This window comes from Camelus dromedarius, chromosome 26 (genome assembly GCF_036321535.1).
Source record: "Camelus dromedarius isolate mCamDro1 chromosome 26, mCamDro1.pat, whole genome shotgun sequence".
NCBI classification, from domain to species: domain Eukaryota; kingdom Metazoa; phylum Chordata; class Mammalia; order Artiodactyla; family Camelidae; genus Camelus; species Camelus dromedarius.
Window position 1 is genome coordinate 19,094,963 of NC_087461.1, and position 21,604 is coordinate 19,116,566.

Sequence of the window (21,604 nt, forward strand, 5' to 3'; positions counted from 1 at the left end):
GCCTGGGAGTGGAGCTGGAGCCTTGGATGAAGAGTAAGAATTGTGGATCCAGAGAAGAAAGAGAGAGAGAGATGCTTGGTAGGGAGGAAGTCCAAGAGCCTGCAAAGTCCTGAGCCTGGGGTTGGGATGAGACTGGACTGAATGGAGGGTTCTGGTGGGGACACAGTGGAAAACACTTGGCTACCTGCTCTCCAACTGAGCACATTTCCGGACCATCAACACAGCAAGGACACCAAACATTTTTGTTTAAGAATTTATTATTTGATATTTTTAAAACAGCATCAAAAGACATTATGGGAAACGTCAGAAGAGAGTTGGACAATGTTAAATACTCAACATCTGTGGAGGGTGGAGGCGGACACCACAAGCATGCCAGCGCGCAGGTCCTCCGAGGGTCTAATGCAGCCTCTCAGGAGAAGATTAAGTTGGGGCCATGTTGGGGGAGACTTGAATGCCAAGTGGGGCAGGGAGGCTCTGCACGTCTTGCTGTGCAGAGGGTCCAAGGGTCATGACGGCCTGAAATTCTCGGGGACCCTGCGTTACTTGCCGAGTCTAACCCGCGGTCTCAGGTCCTCTGCGGCGCAGGGCACGCGCACCAGGACGCACACGTGACAGGGTCCTTTATTGCTGGGATCGTGCTGCTTCATTTCATTGCCGCTGTCGGAAGATATCATGTCCGCTCGCACGCAGACTTTCTTGCAGAATATTCCCCCAAACCACCAAGGACGTTTATTGCTTTTATTAACTTGACAGTCTGGAGACCGTGTGTATACAACTTTCTTCTCTTTCCTCCTGGATAGTGGGACCCTACCTTGCTGTTGTCACCTATACCCACATGGTGCCTGGGACAGCGAAGATCTGGTAACATGATGCCATGAGTCGCAGCTACTGTGAAATGAGTGAGGGAATGAATAATGAACCATTAAGGAGGATTCGTGCTCAGAGAAGCTATCCTCAAGTTGTCAGTCAACCTGGATGACTGCTGGGTCTCTTCCAGCTCTAAGAACTCTCCTTAGACTGGGGAGGGGTCGGGGGAGGACATTCAAGTCTCTGACAGGTCTCGAAAGAGATCCACCTTCTCCCCTTTCCCTGGAGGTCTCTTAAAAAGATCCTGTTTCTCCAAGCCTCAAGGAAGAAGGTTCTTTCCGCTGGCCAACTCAGCTCCCTCCAGCTGCAGTTTCAAGTGAGTCCATCTATTGGGTTCTTCAGGGAAAACAGCTCTTCTTGGGTCAGGGTGAAACTGTGGCTAAGGCCGGTCTAGGAGTAAAGTCCACAGAGGGACCTGGTGGGGCAGAGAGGAACGGCGCTTACAGAAACACTGTCAAGGTGAAGAGGGTCTGCAGGAGGCACAGAGCACCCCAGGGAGTCACTCAGAAAGAGACCCCCCCGGGGCCCTGCTCCAAGGGGGGCTGCTCCAGTTATCTGGTCATCTGATGACTGGGCCCTGCACACGCTCCACGGAAGATGGGGGCAAAGCAGCCACAGGTGAGCCACTCCCGCCACCACTGGATGGAGGGCGTTTAGCGCCTGTGAGAGCAGCAGAAGCAGAGAGGGGAACCGGAAGTCATCGCACCCGCGTGAGGGAAAAAGGGACAAGCATCATACTGAGACCCATCTTTTTTAGGCTGATTTGCACAAAGGTGGAGACAGAGAAAAGCAGTGGATGGTGGGGTTTGGTCCTGGGAAGGGCCCAGCCTGACATGTGGCCAGGGGCAGGAGACTTAAAGGGAACCCCAAACCAGAGAAGGTGGAGCTCAGAGGCAAAAGGAGGGAGAGGCCATAAATTGGAGTGAAGAGAGGAGAAATTGTGCAAGCAGCCCCCTGAAGTCTTCAAGAGGATGAGGAAGCAGTGTGCCAGTCCCTGGGTGGAGCCTCAGTCCTGCTCTGCCTCTGAATTACTGTGTGAGTGTGTGTTTAAATAAAGAGAGTGATTTTCCTGCAGAAATGACTGTGTATGTCCAGCATTGACCATACGGTATATCACAGATGTTTGTTAAATGAATGAATAATAATAGCTAATATTTATTGCACTTATTGCTGCTCTGTGCTTTATATGAATGATTTCCTTTAATCCACATAGTCATCCTCTGAGGCTTTTTAAAAGCCCTCTTTTATGGATGAAAAAAACCAAAACAACACAACTGAGGCTCGAATAAGGGAAGTAACTTGTTCAGCTACTAAGTGAGTCTACTACCTTTTTGTTTTATTCACTAGTCTGCTGTATTTTTTTTAGATTCCATATATCAGTGATATCATACAGTACTTGTCTTTCTGTGTCTGACTCATTTCACTTAGCATAATGCCCTCCCAGTCCATCCGTGTTGCTGCAAATGGCAAAAGTTCATTCTTTTTTACGGCTGAGTAATATTCCTGTGTGTGTGTGTGTGTGTGTGTGTGTGTGTGTGTCTGTGTTTACATCTTCTTTATCCACTCCTCTGTTGATGGACACTTAGGTTGCTTCCATGTCTTGGCAACTGTAAATAGTGCTGCTATGAATATTGGTTGCATGTATCTTTTCAAATTAGTGTTTTTGTGTTTTTTGGATATTTACCCAGGAGTGGAATTGCTGGGTCCTCTGGTAGTTCTGTGTTTAGTTTTTTGAGGAATCTCCACACTGTTTCCCACAGTGGCCGCACCAATTTGCATTCCCACCAACAGTGTAGGAGGGTTCCCTTTTCTCCACAGCCTCGCCAGCTTTTGTTATTTGTGTTCTTCTTGACGATGGCCATTCTGACAGGTGTGAGGTGACAATTCTGGCGACATCCTCAGCAGCATCCCGTAGTGTCACAACCAGCAGATTGCAGTTTCTGTCTTCAGACTCCCTGCTGGCCCGTTCAGACCTGCGGCACCAGCAACAGAGACATCCTCCCGGGGCTGGAAGCCGACGAGGCCCCGCCGGACAGAAAGGGCCTTGATCGCTCCTGCTGCTCCTGCCACTTCCTCAGGGCCAAACCCCGGAATAAGGGCAGCCGTGGTGGGCTGCAAAATGCTGCCCAGCTAGCATCACGGTTGGAGGTATTGTTCCCAGTGGGCGGGGCCTGCCGGGGGGAGGGGGCAGAAGGATCCAGTCACCTGGTAGAAAGCCCTGAACAGACCAAAGGATTACATATATATGTATGTATATATATGTGTGTGTGTGTGTGTATATATACGTATGTATGTATGTGTATATATATATATATGACTCACTATGCTGTACACCAGAAATTAACACAATGTAAATCAACTATATTTCAATTAATAATAATAACAACCCAAGAAGAAAACAGGTAGAAAATGGCAAACGCTTCAGAGGTATTAAAAGGTGCCAATCAAGGGAAAGCAGCCTCCCCGAAGGGACAGCCGACTCTGTCGACTTCCTGGACTTGCTTTTTCCATCCCAACAAGGGCTGTGGTCCCTACTCCAACCTGAGTTCATCCGTCCTCAGAGCAAGGCCTCCCCGGGGCCAGAAGGGGAGCATAGAGAAAGCATGTAATGAGCGGGAGGGAGGAGGGGGGTCAGGGACGGAGAGAGGGCGGAGGAAGAAGGGAAAGCGATTTTGCATCTGCGGAGAGAAACCGCCTTCCCCGCCCAGGTTTTGGCTCCAAGCCCCGCCCGCCGGGAGTTGGGCAGAAACGAGGTCGCAGGGCCAAGAGAAGCGGGGTACACGTCCTCCACCGAGTGTGCCCCGGGGCTGAGGCTCACGGCGGCTCCAGTTTGCGGGAGGGTATGCGGGAAGAGGTGCGGGGGGGATGGGGGGGCGCGAGGAGGGAGCAGCCGCCACGCCCGGCGCTCGGGCCCCCGGCCGGGATCCTGCAGCACAGGCGGAGTGTGTTGTTCTTACCGCAGACCAGAACTATGTTCCCTTTTGAAACGGTTGGCTCCACAGCTGTCTGAAAATCCCCTGGTACTTGGAGACAAATGGTCCAAGTCAGGCTGCGCTTACGGCCGGGGCTGGGGCCGGGCCGGGCGGGAGGTGTGACTGATGTGGGCCCCGCCCGCGGGCCCATCCATCACCGCTCAGCCCGGTTCCCCAGGGGGGTTGCCGGCTCTCCGAAGATATTGTTTACATGAGAACGTGACCGGGAAACTTCCAGAAAAAAAAAAAACAAACATTTGATGGAGCAGATGGGCCGCCTGGCCCCTGCTTCAAGGCCCCCGGTGGTGCGCTGAGCCCAGTCCCCGAGGAGATGCTGAGGACAGTCCCCGAAGTCGGAGGTGTCCCATCTCAGCGGGGAGAGAGGAGGACCGCTCACCTAAATGGCTCCACGTTCCTGTCCCAGGTGGTTGCCACTGGACCTCACAGACCCCCTCCTCCTCAGAAGTCATGTGAATTCAGTCACAGTCACCTGCCAACAGGATTTTTTCATTTTTCACCTCAGAGCTGAGATGGCTCTGCCCAGCAGGGGCCAGGCTGGCTGGGGAGGGGCAGGAGGCCCTGAACAGAGGGAGGAGCATCTGGGGAGCCCCGAAGTCAGGAGGAAAGGGCAGCCCCAGGGGCCCACGGGGCCGGGAACTCCCAGCTGCTGCAGCTGACAGGTTTGGCTAAAGAAGGCCGTGCACCTGTTTAATCTTGAGAGCAAGACAGCCAAAAAGTGTTTACTCTGACACGCCCCATTAAATATTCCTGGAATCCAAATGCAAAAGGGAAAAATAAACCACTTTGATGTTGCAGGCCAAAGATGAGCTGGGGAGGGGGTGGGGGGCCAGGTACAGCTGGGCAGCCTGGGCTGGGAGGTTCCCTCCCCCGGATGCGTGGGCGGAGCTCCGGGGCGGGGCGGGGATGCCACGCCGGCCCTCCCCTGCCCCCTCATTGGGCGAGTCCGGGCATCAGATGGTCCTTGGATCTGAAGGAAGTCGGGGGAGAAGGGTGGTGTCTCGGGCGCAGCTGCGCCTTTGCTGAAGGGGGAGGAAGAGCCCTGGGCCCGCACCCGGGTGGGTTGACTTCCTGAGAACTCAGGCCACCCTGGGTCTCTAGAAAAGCAAATGGAGACGTGGTTCTGGCAAGGCTCTAGCCGCTCTGAATGCTGTGGCTGTATCAACTCATTTCTTCCTCACAGCAAACCCGCAACGTGGGTCTCATTATCACCCCATACTACAGATGAGAACACCGAGGCACAGAGAGATCAGTGATTTCCGCGGGTTCACAGTATGGGAGTGGCAAGGCTAGGATTTGAACCCACGGTCTGGCTCAGGGTCCCGGCTGTTACTCAGGACGCTCCACTGTCTCTTTAACTGCATTTTAAAACGATCTATTCCCCACCCAAGAGGCGTTTGCAGACCACACCCCGTCCAGGCTGGCTGTCATCAACCCCGGGAAAAAAGGTTGTGACTTCTGTCCAGGCAGAGCCCTTCTGCCCACCTGGACACCCCTTCCCAGCCCAGGGCCTGCTTCCTGTGTTGTTCCCAAAAGAAAAGTTTTTTTAAAGCCCGATTGCCATTCAGAGTGAACATGGGAAAAGTATCCCGGGCCTCCCACTGGCTAGAGCCAGGATTTAGTGCAATTCACGAATGGCGGAGGTCGTCGTTTCTTTAAGGGGGGCAGGTCAGGGACTAGGGGGCTGGGCGGTGGGTGATCCGCTCTTCTTACCCCCTAGGAACCAGACACCACTCCCCCGCATTTCTTGAGGCTCTCTTTTTTTCCCCTGAGGCCCCAGCTCATCTTCTCTCATCTGAACCCTGGGAAAAAGCCTTTTTGACCCAACCTTAACTCTCACCATCTGCTGAAAATGTCCAGATTACTGAACATGGAATACGGACTCCCTTGCCCCAAGTGACTCATCCAGCCTCCTCATTGTTCCCAAGAATATCTTTCCAGAACACAAAGCAGATTAAGTCTCTCTCCTGATGAAAACACTTTAAAATCTGGTGGGGGCAGCTGCCCACAGGGTACAGCCCCAATGTCTTGGGATGTCACATGAAACCCTCCACAGTCTGGCCCAGCCTACTGGCCTCTGCCTATTTGATCCAGCCAGAGCAGAAGCCATCATCAGGTCCAGGCATCAGTTAAGCTGCTTTCCCTGCTCCGTGACTCCTCAGTCTGGTACACAGTTCCTGATCGTCCCTCAAAGCCCCATTTGAACATCTCCTTCCAGGTCTATGCTCGGTTACCTCTCTTCAGGGGCAAACAACAAAAAGCAGCATAATCTGGCACGTACCCCTATCATGTCCCCTCATACCCATGTTCTCCCTACTATAATGAGGTGCTTAAGGGAAGGTGGCTTCATCTTCATATTTCCAGCACCGGTACCAGCAATGCCTTTCCAGCCTGGGAGAGAGAAACATACTGAGCCAATAATACATATTCACTTAACGGTGTGCATGCATGTCTCCAGTTAGCGTGAGCAGAGAAAGCATCCCGAGAGCAATACGGCACGTGGGAGTCTCCCTGTGGCAGAGCGGATACCACATTCTGGGCTCGTCTTGCCCAAGGAGGCCAGGGAGTCAGGCATGGGTTTGGGCCCCTGAGAGGTTTTCAGGGACCTGGTGAGCTTGAGGGCTTTGCAGATGGGTGAAAATAAAACTTTCCCCCGGCCCACCTTCCCAAAGGAACTCATTCTGCCTCCTGATTCATCTGCCCTAGACTTTCCCACTGAGGCTCAGTTCTGGGCACTGGCATCCGCCTCCCTACTGTGCAGAAAGCAGCCCCCGGCGCCCTACTCAGTCCATCACAGGTAACTCAAGCTCATCCCCAACTCCATCTTCCTCCACTGGCAGCATCTTCCCCACCTGCTGCCTTCACCCCAGAGCCTTCTGGTCTACCTCACTGGAAGGACCACAGTACCATAGGAAATACTGGCATGGGAGCCAAATCAGAGTTTAACTTCAGACTCAGCCAAGTCTCAGCGGCCTCATCGGCAAAGAGGTGGTAACAAACTATCCCTGAGGGTGAGTCTGGGAAGTAGAGATAATTCATGTACAGTCTCCACGAGCAAACAGTAGGTGCACAATATATGGTAGCTCTGGGGTGCAGCGGCCCCCTTGCTCTTCCCTTCATGTTGGTGAACATAGTTATTTACGATGGGCTCATGGACCTCTGAGCAGTAGCTCAGGAGGGGAACATCCAGGTCACCACAGCACGAACACGCGGGATGGGGAGCAGCCCTGAGCAGAGCAGGTACCAAACCCTTTTTGTAAGGCAAAATAAAATTATACATACACCTGAATATACCTGGAAAACACTTGGAAGGATAAATTGCAAAATATTAACAGTCATGGGGCTAGGAGAGGTTTTATTTTTGTTGTTGTTGTTGCCTGTTTATCTACTTTTTCTCCCCCCACAATAAGCATGCATTGAGTAACAATAAGGAAAAAAATTAAACCACATATGGTGGAAATCTGCATGCAATATGGGCCTTACATTCAAAGCACCATCTGGGATTTGCGTGTCAAAGAATCCTGGTTTACAACTGCAGATGGCCAAAGCCTCCATGTGGAAGGAATTAGGGTCCCCACCCTCGGAAAGTCCTCGGTGGAGAAAAGCAAACGCCACCCTCAAAGGAGAGGTTCCCACCGGCTACCACTTACTAGAGACGTTTTGCAAATTTGACAGCACTCTTGCTTCAAATAAGCTATCCATTTGCTATGCAGTATTTCGGATTTTTATTTGCGATGTGAAGTTATGTTTTTAATCCACTTGGTGAGCTCTTGGTTTTAAAGAGCACTCTAGGGAAGCTTCTAGAAAACAAAGCCATCTCTGCAGTTCAAACTCTCCTTCCCTGAATCTTACTATTTTACACATTTTTTTTTTTGGCACTTTAGCTGGTTTTCTTGCAACAAGAAATGCTTCCACGTGCTAATAATAAAAACTGGCTCTATTAGGACGAATGCCACCCCGTTGCTTTAGGGAGAAAACTCAGAAGCTGTGACTGTGTCCTTGGCATCGACACCCTGGAAGGCAAGGGAGGTGGTGACATTTCTGTGTCTCTGAAAAGCATATGAAGCAATTTTATGGGGTAGTTTCTCATGAGACCTCTCAGAGTCAGGGCAGTAGACTAAATTAACTCTTGAGAGCCCTTTCAGTTCTGCAAGTCTATCAAATTTATTGACCAGATGCTTGGCTTTTTTTTTTTTTTTAAGTTCCTTAACACTCTACAAAGAAGAGGCTGGAGAAATATTAGGCCTGAGCTGCCTAATGGTTAACAGAAAAATAAGCCATGTTGAGGTGCCGATGATTCAAAATAAGAGTTGTGAGTGGTACTAAATATAATCTCTTTACAAGACAAAGCTATCCTCAAGCTAAGAGACTTTAAAATCTATTTACAAATAAAAATTTTACAGTGGAAAGTACAGCTGATCCTTGAACAACACGGGTTTCTACTGTCTGGATCCACTTATATGTAGTTTTTTTTCATTATATAATACTGTAGTTCTATGCAACCCACAGTTGGTTGAGTCCTCAGGTGTGGAACTTCAGATCCAGAAGGCCCCAGCTGCAAAGTTATACTCAGATTCTCCACTGCATGAGGCCAGTGCTCTTAACCCCCGGGTTGTTCAAGGGTCAACTGTAGATAGTTTTAGGGTTGGTTAATTCAGTTGTGCAATTACATCTCCAATAACTCAGATTCTTTTCGTCTTTCTATTCTGTCTGTGACATTTTGTTCTCCTCATGGTCACAAGATGGCTGCAACAATTTAGAATCGGAAGTCCTCAAGCAGAAACATTCAAAAGCCAATTATGACATCAATCACCAGTGTGAAGAATGGATTTATCATGTTGGCTTAAATGAATCATGACTCCCTCCCTCCTTCGAAACAATGGTCTTGACACTTGAACAAAATCAGGGTTTGGTTAGAAAGAGAAAGGAAAGGCTGGAGGGTGGGCAGTCTACTGCCCAGAGCTGTTACTAAGACGGAGATGAGAAGTATAACTGACAACACTAAATGGTAGCAGATAACAGAGAAATTCACTTATGATTCTGGGAGAGAAATATTTCAAACCTGAAAATCTATATACCTAGCCAAACTACCAATCAAATAGGAGATAAAATAGTTTCAGGTAGGAAGATATCAGAAAATTTATCTTCTATAAACCTTTTTAAAAGTTAAAAAATATTTTGAAGTTGCATTCCATCACAGCAAATAGGAATCCAGGAAAAAGAATACCTATGATCCAGGAAAAGTGAAATTAAGTCAGGAGCATAACCAGAACGAATCTTAGCTGGAAACTGCAACAGGTCTGGGAAACAATGGGTCAAAATTAAAATGAGCAGTATCAAAGGACTCCACCACGCATGTCTTCAAAATGCAAGTGGGTTCCATTCCATAATCCTATGATTAGGAACACAGAAATTTTCCCCCCAATTTTTAAAAATTGGAGTATAATTTATTTACAATGTTGTATTAGTTTCTGGTATACATCATGGTGATTCAGTTGGTATATATATATTTTTAATATTCTTTTTCATTACAGGTTACTACAAGCCTTTGGATATAGTTCCTTGTGCTAGACAGTGGGACCTTGGGGCAGTAAATGTGTCACAGGAGCCTGGACCATCTACTCATACTAGAAAATGCGAAAGGTTACAAAGATCCTTGGAATCAGGCCAACGGGATTAGGGAGTAAATGTGAAGAGGCTTTCATGGTCCAAAGACAGGACAATCTGAACATCAGTAGGAAATGAAATGCGATGGCTTGAAATAAATCAAATACAGGTTCATCATGATACTAAAAGAAAAAGAGACTCAGAGGTAACCATTAGAGGAAATCCACTCAACATTTTTAAAACTGGTAATTAAACAAAGTTTTAAGTAATTAAAAGTCAAGCAATTATTTCTGCTTTTCTTGTATTTGAGGATAACCAGGTAATCAAAGGGGACACTTCTTCTCGTAGAAATTCCAACTATCAAGGGAATAAGGACCGAGAGCCCATCGCTACCCTTGATGAATCATAGGCTCAAGGTGATGGTCATCAGTGGACACTGGAATCATTAAAAAAGGTACAACCAACTCAATAACAAAAAAATAAACAACCTAATCAAAAAATGGGCAGTAGACCTAAACAGACATTTCTCCATTGAAGATATACAAATGGCCAATATGCACATGAAAAAAATGCTCAGTGTCGCTAACTACTAGAGAAATGCAAATCAAAACTACAATGAGGTATCACCTCACACCAGTCAGAATGGCCATATCATTCAAAAGTCCACAAATGATAAATGCTGGAGAGGGTGTGGAGAACAGGGAACCCTCCTAAACTGTTGGTGGGAATGCAGTTTGGTGCAGCCACTGTGGAAAACAGTATGGAGATTCCTCAAAAAACTAAAGATAGACTTACCCTATGATCCAGCAATCCCATTCCTGGGCATATATCCAGAGGAAACTCTAATTCAAAAAGATATATGAACCTCAATGTTCACAGCAGCACTATTTACAGTAGCCAAGACATGGAAGCAACCTAAATGTCCAGTGACAGATGACTGGCTAAAGAAGAGGTAGTGTGTGTGTGTGTGTGTGTGTGTGTGTGTGTGTGTGTATGTATATATATGTATGTATATATAATGGAATACTACTCAGCCATAAAAAAAGAATGAAATCATACCCTTTCCAGCAACATGAATGGATCTGGAGATTATCATACTAAGTGAAGTAAGCCAGAAAGAGAAAGAAAAATACCATATGTGGAATCTAAAAACGAGACAAATGAACTTATTTACAAAACAGAAACAGACTCACAGGCATAGAAAACAAACTTACGGTTATCAGGGGAGAAAGTAGAGGGGAAGGGTAAATTGAAGTCTGGAATTTGCAGATATGAACTACTATGTATAAAACAGATAAACAGCAAGGACCTACTGTATGGCACAGGAAACCATATTCAATATTAACTATATTTAATACCTTGCCTGTAATGAAGAAGAATCTGAAAAAATATGTATGTATAGTTGAATCACTATGCTGTACACCAGAAATTAACACAACCTTGTAAACCACCTATACTTCAATTAAAAAACAAAAAGATACAGCCAGACATGATGTACCAGCTGGTGGAAGTTAACAAAACTATGTCTGAAGTGTTCTTGCCATAAAGTCTGATCTCAGTCTGAGCTAGTCTCTAATCTAACTACCAATTTACAGCAACTACAAGGGAATACAAGGGAAAAACAACTTAGATGACTCCGTTGAGATGCAATTATTTAAATCCCAACCTGTGGAAACTCTACAAATCAAACAATGCTGTTTCTTCAACAAATTACATTGCAATGAGAAGAAAAAGAGGCACGTCTACCAATCACAATGTAAGAGCCATATTTGGATCCTGATTTGAACAAATCAGAAAAAAAAATGAGACTAAAATATACCATAACTGGCTACTGAGGACTTGTTGTTCTGTTTTCTAGATGTGGTAATAGCATTGCAGGTATGTCATATTTTTCATCTTTATTTTTAAGAAATGCATACTGAAATATTTGCAGATAAATTGATACAGCATATAAGATTTGTTTCAAAATAGTTGGTTGAAGGAAGTGAGCGAGGATATGGATGAAGTGAGACTGATGACGGGTTCATGGTGGAAGCTACGTCCTAGGTACAGAGGGGCATCCTATCCCCTTCCCTCTGCTTCTGCGTATGTCTGGAAATGTCCATATTAAAAGTTTTAGAAGATAAACTTTTTAGTGTGTTACCTAAAGCCGAAAACTAACCACTAGAAAATCCAAAAGTGAATCGTAAATACCCACAATCAGGTGACACAGGCAGAGGTGATGGGGGTTAGTGGAAGTGCCCCCAGTCCCTCACCCATGCTCCAGAGGGGACCCCGACACCATCTACACCGGAGAACTGCGGCGCAGACACACGTGGGTGACTTAGAACTGCGGCGGTGAATCTACTAGAGACATGCGAAGGTGTTTATGAGGAGGAGGAAGAGGGGGCGTTCCCGCCTCATTTTATACTATTTTGTCTTGTGTGATGCTTTTCAGTCGAACATGTATTACTTTTTCATTGTGGTAAAATAAACATGACATAAAATTTACCACTTTTACCCATTTTAAGTGTACAGTTCAGGGGCATTAAGTGCCTTCACAATGTTGTGCGACCATCACCACTATTCATTTCCAGAACTTTCTCATCATTCCAAACAGAAACCCATTAAACAGTAACATCCCCCATCCTTAAACCACTGTTCTATTTCCTGTCTCTCTGAATTTGCCTAATTTCAGTGCCTCGTATAAGTGGAATCATACAATATCTGTCCCTTCGTGTCTGGATTATTTCATTTAGCATGCTTCCAAGTTTCATCCGTGTTGTATCATATAACAGAATTTCATCTTTTTTTGGGTTACGATACATATAACATATTTACCATGTTAACAGTTTTTAGGTATACAGTTCAGCGTATTAAGTACATTCACACTGTGATGTAACAATCACCACCATCCATCTCCAGAAATTTTTCATCTTCTCAAACATAGATTCTAGACCCTTAAACAATAATTCCCCACTCCCCTGCTCCCAGCCCTGGAAACCACCATTTCACTTTCCTTCCCTAGGAGTCTGACTGCTTTAGGAAACCCGTATCAGCAGACTCATAAAATATTTGTCTTTTAGTATCTGCCTTATTTCACTTAGCATAACGTCTTCGTTTCACTTATGTTGGAGCACATGTCAAAATTCCATTTCTTTTTAAGGTTGAATAGCATTCCTTTGAATATATATACCACAAGTGTTTTAATCCATTCATCTGTTGACGGACATTTGGGTTGTTTCCACCTTTTGGTTATTGTAAATAATGTTGCTATTAACATTCGTGTGCAAGTATCTGTTCAGATTTTTGCTTTGAATTCTTTTGGGTGTATATCTAGCAGTCAAACTGCTGAATCATATGGTCATTCCATTTTCAACTTTTTGAAGAACTTCCAACCTGTTTTCCATGGCATTTTACATTTTCACCAGCAAATCACAAGGGTCCCCATTTCTCCTCATCCTTGCTATCTTCTGATTTGGGGACAATGGCCATTCTAATGGGTGAAGTGATGTCTTGTGATTTTGATTTGCATTTCCCTAATGACTGGTGATGTTGAACATTTATTCACTGGTTATTTGTATATCTTCTTTGAAATATCTTTTTTGGAGAAATGTCTGTTCAAGTCCTTTTTTTAAAATACACATTTAGATCAAGCTGTTTGCCTTTTTGGTTGCTGAGTTATAGGAGTTCTTTATATATTCTAGATATTAATCCCTTGTCAGATATATAATCTGCAAATATTTTTCCCATTCCGTGGGGGGCCTTTTCACTCTGTTGATTGTGTCCTTTGATAGACAAAAGTTTTCATCTCGAGGAAGTCCAGTTTGTCTATTTTTTCTTTCATTGCCTGTGCTTTTGATGTGATAGCCAGAAAATTATTGCCAAATCCAATGCCATGAAGCTTTCCTCTTATGTTTTCTTCTAAACGTTTTATAGTTTTAGCTCTTACATTTAGGTCTTTGATCCATTTTGAGTTAATTTTTGTATATGCTGTGAGGTAAGAGTGCATAAGTGTATAAAGGAAGCTGTAGGGCAGAGAAAATATTGGCTTGGTGTGTGAGAGTTAGATAAAGAAGTAGTTGGGGATATAGACTTGGGGTTGTTTGATTTGCATGGAAAAGATGTGCTCCCAGCCAAGCCCTTTGCTAGCTCTAAGAACTGGCTAGTTCTGGGAAGGGCAGTCTCTCCCAGAGTCTATAAGTTTAAAAGTTTAAAAATAAACATTTATAAAATGACATAAAATTATTTTTAAATGCTGTAAATAATTCAAGAAGATGATGCTTATGTTTAAAAAAATTACTTTAAAAAACAATTCTCAGAAGCTCACAGCTTTGAAAATCATACTGTTTTACCTTTTCCTCCGTAAGTTTTGCAATGACCTTTGGTTAAATTGTATTGGAAAGTCCCAAAAAGCCACTGACTTTATGGTCAACAATGACTCTCTTCCACAGTTCTCTTGGACAACCTCAACCCTTGACAGAAGCAGGTAGTTTCCAGCCTGTATGCTTCCAGGAAAGTTCAGCCTCCTGTTTGTTTCATGGGGAGGGAAAAGAACAGACTGTAAGCCAGGTGCATGGTACACACTAGGTGATGGGTGAACTCTGTCCAGTGTTTGGTTGGTTTGTTGACCATCAAATTCCAGGAACCGAGCAGATCCCATTAATTGTGGTGCTCACTGGTGACTGGCTAGCCTGTCCCAGGATGCATGCAGGGAACACAGAAATGACATCAGCGTCTGCTGGGCCTCCCCTGGCAGATCTCCCAGCTCAGGGAAGGACTGATTCTGCAAGTTGGTCCAAATTAGCATTTCCCTCCTCCCTCTTGAAGTCTCCAAGCCTGGACATTGAAGGTTATCTGGCCCTGGGAAGACACCAGCCACCCTCATAAGGTTCAAGGCCTTTTCTGTGGAACTACCACCTCTCCATAGACCTGCCCTGTGAAATACAACAACAGCTTCCTCTTGGTGAACACTTAAACGACTCTGTGTTACCATATCATCCAAGTCTAAGAATAAAGTGGAACGGTGGGTGTGTGAAGTCCCTTTTTACAGATGTGCACACTGAGGATTGGTCAGCAGGGTTAAGGTTAAGGTAGAATTCAAACCCAAGTCTGGCTGGGCTGGAGGCTCTTCTCTGAGCCACCAGGTCCATAGACAGTCCCTGATTTCTAGCTCGCATTCCACTGCTCACATCCTCCCACACTCTGAGCATCTCCCAGGAGAGAAGTTCCCCAACGCCTGTAAGTCATGTCTCGATTTAACCCACGGGGCTTCCTGCACTTGGGTACCAATGAAGGGAAGCAAGGCCACAAGAGAAGGTCTTCAGTCTCTAAGAACTTTGCATCTGTGACCTCTGCTTCATGTACCCTTCAGGCTGCTCTTGGTAGCGGGAGACGGTAAAGTACTGAAAAGGATTCCAGACACCCTGTTCCCAGGCTCTCTCAGCAGAAGTCCCTTCGCAATGCCTTCAGAAACTTGGAAGATGCAATGACTGCCTTTGAGAAGATTCATCAGTGGGATCGCTCAGGAAGCTTCTGCTTGCTGCAGGGCAACTTATGACAAGAAAAAGAGGGGCAACTTATGACAAGAAAAAGAGGGCTTGCATTCAGCTCTCCCTGGAACAGCTTTTAAAAAACGTAGGCCTGGCTTGGGTTTCGTACATAGTAAGTGCAGTGGCTCCTTCATTGTGATCTATTGAAAGTCAGCCATTGACAGAAGGGTTTGTAAAAAACAAAACAAAACAAACAACAACAACAAAAAGAAACATTGGAATCATCCCTAAAAGCCTCTTAAATTCTGGAAGACCAAATACGATTATAAAGGAAATCCACATTTTATTTCTGATAGCCTGAAAGAATGGTTTTGAGAGATCAAATTTATGACCCAGCAGAGTTGTATTTTGTTGGCTGTGTGTATTATTCTTTAGCTATGCCAGCTCCTTGTTCACCAATATGGCAAATAGTTTGAGGCCCAAAGGAAGGCAGAAATAAATAAAAGTTGAGAAACAGAGGGTTTCGGTTTTTGACTGCTGCCTGGCTGGGTGACTGGACAAGCCGCTTAAGATCACTGGACATATTTTTAATTCATCCCTCCATTCTCTCATTCATTGGGACAGCTGAGTATTTATTGGGTACCTTCTGTTCTGAAATGTACTGTGGGATTTTAATTTATGGAGGAGACATAGAGAGGCCAATGCGACTGAAAGAAGAATTTATTACACACATTTCCCAGGAGAGAGGAACACACCACTCCAAGCAGGGCTCTGGGGGAGGCTTAGGATGGTCAGGAGGCAGGAGACAGGAGTGAGGGGAAACCTGAGGCAGAGCTCTTGCTGGGGATTCTGCAGGAAAGGCCAGGCGGGGTAGGACTGAGCTTAGGATCAACTGGAGTGAGTAACTCCAGTGCGCTTCGGACAACACGAGTGGTCTCCAAGCGCCTGGCACCTGACCCTGGGAAGATGTAGGGCAGAGAAAGTACTGGCTTGGTGTGTGAGAGTTAGATAAAGAGGTGGCTGGGGGTATAGACTCGTGCTTGTTTGATTTGCATGGGAAAGATGTGCCCCTGGCCAAGGCCTTTGCTAGCTCTAAGAACTGGCTAGTTCTGGGGAGGGCAGTCTCTCCCAGAGTCTGGAAGACCTCTGAGTGCCAGAGGGTCAAGAATGCATAAAGTAAGAAAATACAGCTACTAGGAGTGATATCAGCAAGACGGCAGAACCGTTGCCAGCGCCTGTCCCTCAAAGAAACATCAATTTGAACAACCATTCGCACAGGAAAGCACCTTCACGACGGCTGAGGAATCCAGGGAGCGTCTGCAGCCCCTGAGGAGAGCAAAGAAATAAGAAAAGGTGCCTTGAGGAGGGCAGGAAGGACAGTTTCACGTTACCTGTGTGCCATGGTCTGAATGTTTGTGCTGTCCCCAGATTCATATGTTGAAATCTAACGTCTGCTGTGATGGTATTAGGAGAAGGGCCTCTGGGAGGTGGAGCCCTCACACATGATATTAGTGCCCTTATAAGAGGATGTCCTATCCCCCTGGCCCTTTCCAGCATGTGAAGACACGGGGAGAAATCAGCATTCTGCCATGCAGAGAGGGTCTTCACCAAAACCCAGTCGCGCTGGCACCCTGATTTTGACTCGCAGCCTCCAGGACCGTGAAAGACAAACTTCTGTGTTTATAATCCACTCAGTCTGTGTGTTGTGTTATAGCAACCTGAATGAATACTCCACTGCACCACCCCACCCCAACCCCTTACGGCACAGCATGGGGAAAGATACCCATTTCATGGAGGAAGTAGAGTAAAATGAGCACCCGCCTTGCTGTGGACCACAGCATCAAGCCTGTCCCAGTGAACCCCGGTGCTGGGCTGGCCTGTGTGTCCCTAGGCTCCAGGCCTGCCCTGTGGACCCAGGCCCCAGGTCAGCCCCCACAGACTAAAGCTCCAGGCTCATCACCACAAACTCAGGCTCCAGGCCAAGTTAGCATCAGGCCAACCTCCATGAATCCTGGCTCCATGACTACCCCTGTGGATCCTGGTGCTAAGCCAGCCCCCAAAGACTCAGGACTAGGTCCATCCCTGTAGGCCCAGGCATCAGGCCCAACCCAGAGCCAGACTGGCCTAGGACTAAGACTCGAAGTGCACCCCAGCACCAGGCTGGCCCCCACAGACCCAGGATCCAGGCCCACATCTGTGGATCAGCCTCCAGGTCCACCCAAGTGTACTCAGGTGCACCCCTCTAGACCTAGGCACCAGGCTTACCCCAGGGGACCCAGGTGCCAGGCCCACCCACCCACCAACCTAGGCAAAAGGCTAGCCTGCTGAGGACTCCAATAGTAAGCCAGCTATGGAATGCATATGAAATTTCTGGACAGATTGTCTGGTGAAGAGCTCTCCCTGCCAAAGCCAGTCTGTAAAGACTGAAAGAAGTGACTACTTCAAATGCACAGACGTCAACACAAGGCGACAAGGATCATGAATAATCAGAGAAACATGATACCATCAAAGGAACAAAATAAAGCACTCGTAATAGTTCCTGAAGTGGCAGAAATCTATGAACTGCCTGACAAAATATTCAAAACAATCATCTTAAAGGAGCTACAAGAGAACACAGATAAGAAACTCAACAAAATCAGGAAAACAATACAAGAACAAAATGAAAAGTTTAACAAAGAGATAGAAACCACAGAAAAGAACCAAACAATTTTTGGAGCTGAAGAAGCAAGAGAAAAGTGACTTGTCACATACGAGGGAACCCCTATAAGGCTATGAGTGGATTTCTTACCAGAAGTCTTACAGGCCAGGAGTGAGTGGAATGATATATAGAAAGAGTCAGAAGAAAACACTCCCAACCAAGATTACTATGCCCAGCAAAGCTGTCTTTCAGAAATGAAAAAGAGATAAAGACTTTCTCCGACAAAAAAATTATTTTAATTTTTAAAAGCTGAAGTCCATCACCAACATACCTGCCTTACAAGAAATGGTAAAGGGAGTTCTTCAGGTTCAAATAACAGGACATTAACAACATGAAAACTTATGAAAATATAAAACTCACTGTAAAGGAAAGAATATAGTCAAATTCAAATACTCCAGTACTGTAATTGTGGTACCTACATCACCTTTAACCCTAGTCTAAAAGTTAAAAGACAAAGTACTTTTTAAAAACTATGGCCACAATAATTTGTTAATGGATACACAATGTATAAGAATTTAAACTATAACATCAAACATAAAATGTGGAGAATGAGAAGTAAAAGTGTAGAGCTTTATATGTGGTTATGAGGTGGGAAGCCCCATAAAAAAGACCGGCAGGACCCCCAGGCAGAGCCACTACTAATCCTGCCAGCACCATCCAGTTCCCTGGCCCAAAGGCTGTATCTCACTTTTTGCCTCTGAAACAGCTTACTTCTAGAAAAGTGGAACTTACCCCTAAAATTCTTTTGGTTCCCTGAGCTCACTCCTGTTTGGTCCTTTTCCCTCACTCCTGATTAGTTATTTCTCTCCCTCCTGATTGGTTTCTTTCTACAAAGCTTGTTCCTAATTAGTCAACTTTTGTCATACCTCATTTGCATATGATGTTGCAAAGTGTAAACTGGCAGCCTATAAAAGCCTGTGTAAACCTACAGACAGGGTCCAGAGCTTGGAGTGTTAAGTCCTCTGGGCCCACTAGCATAATAAACCTGAGTTCTCCAATTCTCCAGGTGCTGCTTGGTCTCTTGTCAGGATCCAGGTTGCTGTCATAACCGAGCTGTAACATGTTTTTCTGCAACAGTTGAAGTTAAGTTGTTATCAGCATAAAGTGGACTGTAATAAATATAAGAAGTTTTACGTAAGCCTCATAGTAATCACAAAGAAAAAACAACAACAAAGGAACTACAAAACAATAAAAATAATTAACAAAATGGCAATAGTAAGTCCTTACCTATCAATAATAACTTTAAATGTAAATGGATTAAATTTTCTAGTCAGAAGACACAGAGTGGATGAATAAAAAGCACAGCTTAACTCCATGCTGCTTACAAGAAGACTCATTTTAGCTTTAAATACACACATAGGCTGAAAGTGAAGATGTAAAAGAAGGTGTTTCATGCAAATGGTAAACAAAACAAAGAAGATGAACCTGTATCATGACAAAATAAACCTTAAGCAAAAAACTGTCCCAACAAAGAAGGTCATTATGTAATGAAAAAGGAGTCAATTCATTAAAAGAATATAACAATTGTAAGTGTATATGCACTCACATTGAAGTACCTAAATATACAAAACAAGTATTAATAAGCTGGGAGAATAAATAGACAGCAACAATAAGAGGAGGGGACTTAAATACTCCACTTCAACAATGCATAGATGGTCCAAAGAGAAAATCAATATGGAAACACTGGACTTGAATTACACTTTAGATCAAACGGAACTAACAGACATAAACAGAACATTCCATGCAGCAGCAGCAGAATGCACATTCTTTGCAAGTGCATACACAGCATTCTCCAGGGTAGCTCATATGTTAAGCCACAAAACGCATCCTAACACATTTAAGAAGTTTGAAGTCATATCAGGCATCTTTTCCAACCACAATGGTATAAAAGCAGAAAACAATAATTAGGAGGAAAATTGGAAATTTTACAAATATGAGGAGTTGACAGCATGCCTCTGAATAATCAGTGAGTCAAAGAAGAAATTAAAAGGGAAATCAAAATTATCTTGAAACAAATGTAAGTGGAACACAACATACAAAAATTATGGGAAGCAGCAAAAGCAGCTTCAAAAGGAAAGTTTACAGAGATAAATGCTTACATTAAGAAAACAGAAAGATCTCAACTAAACAACCTAACTTTACATCTCAAGGTATAGAAAGAGAAGAACAAACTAAGGCCAGAGCTAGCAGAAGGATGGAAATAATAAAGATCAGAGGAAAATGAAGGAAATGGAGGCTAGAAAAACAGCTAAAAAGATCAATAAAACAGAACAACTTTTTGAAAAGAAAAAACATTTGACAATTATTTAGCTAGGATAAGAAAAAAGAAAGAAGATGCAAATAAAATTACAAATGAATGAGGAGGTATTACAACCAATAACACAGAAAGGATGATAAGACATTATAAAGAATTGTATACCAACAAATTGCATAACAGAGAAATGGATCAAGGTTTTAGAACTACAACCTACCAAGACTGAAGAGGTAGAAAATCTGAACAAACCAACTTCAAGTAAGGAGACTGAATCAATAATCAAAAATCTCCTAGCAACAAAATCCAGGACCTGATGGCAAATATTTAAAAAAGAATTAATGCCAATTCTTCTCAAACTCTTCCAAAATATTGAAAAGGAAGAAACACTTCCAAACTCCTTTTATGAGGCCAGCATTACTCTCATACCAAAGTCAGACAAGGACGCTACAAGAAAAGAAAATTACAGGCCAATATCCCTGATGAAGATAGATGCAAAAATCCTCAACAAAATACTAGCAAACAAAACTCAACATTGTATTAAAAAGATCACATGTCATGATCAAATGGGGTTTATCCCCAGGATTCAAGGATGTTTCAACATAAGCAAATCAATCAATGAGATATACCATAGTAACAGAATAAAGGATAAAAATCATGGTCATCTCAGCAGGTGCTGAAAAGGCATTTGATAAAATTCAGCACCCTTTCTTTTTTTTTTCCCAGCACCCTTTCATGATAAAAAAAAAAAAAAACTTCTTAATAAATTAGATATAGAAGAAATGTACCCCAACATAATAAAAGCCACATATGACAAGCCCACGGTTAACATCATTGTCAATAGTAAAAAGTTGAAAGCTTTTCCTGGAAGATTAGGAACAAGACAAGGATGCACACTCTCACTACTCCTATTCAACACAGTACTGGAAGCCTCACCCAGAATCACTGGGTGAGAAGAAGAAATGTAAGGCATCCAAACTGGAAAGGAAGAAGTAAAACTGTCTCTGTTTGCAGATGACATATTCTTGTATATGGAAAACTCTAAAGATCCCACCAAAAAAAACAAAAAACAAAAAAACAAAAAAGCTGTTAGAACTAATAAATACAGTAAACTTATAGGATATAAAATGAACATTCAAAAATCAGTTGTGTTCCATACGCTAACAGTGCACTACTCAAAAAATAAATTAAGAAAATCCCATTTATGATAGCATCAAAAAAATTAAAAACAGGATAAAAGGAACTGAAGAAAGCACAAATAAATGGGAAAATATACCATGTTCATGGATGCAAGAATTAATTAGAATGTTAAAATACTTACACTACCCAAAGTGATCTGCAGATTCAATGCAATCTCTATCAAACTTCCAATGATGTTTTTCACAGAAATAAATCAATCCTAAAATTTGTATGGAACCACAAAAGACCACAAAAAGCCACAGTAATCTTTAGCAAGAAAATTTCCTATAAAGCTATAATAACTAAAGCAGTATGATACTAGCATAAAAACAGATATATAGACCAATGGAACAGAACAGAGAGCCCCAAAATAAATCCACATATTTATGGTCAATTAATCCTTGACCAAGGTGGTGCTTTGCCAACAGATGGTGCTGGGAAAACTGGATGTCAGCAGCAGAAGAATGCAGCTGGATCCTTGCCCCACACCATATACAACAATCAACTCAAGATGGATTAAAGACTTAAACAAAAGACCTGA

At 44.2% G+C, this 21,604-nt stretch overlaps 1 long non-coding RNA gene across 2 annotated transcripts; it reads right to left on the reverse strand.

Annotated features, from left to right (window-relative positions):
• Positions 1–256: 256 nt before the first annotated feature.
• Positions 257–3,959, reverse strand: LOC135319406 (uncharacterized). 2 transcript variants are annotated; one of them, XR_010377957.1, is made up of 3 exons: positions 3,825–3,959; positions 2,552–3,038; positions 257–1,282 (listed from the first exon to the last, which is right to left on the reverse strand). It is a non-coding gene; the product is annotated as an uncharacterized LOC135319406 (long non-coding RNA). The 2 variants fall into 2 exon arrangements; XR_010377956.1 differs by having other exon boundaries at positions 2,552–3,085.
• Positions 3,960–21,604: the final 17,645 nt, after the last annotated feature.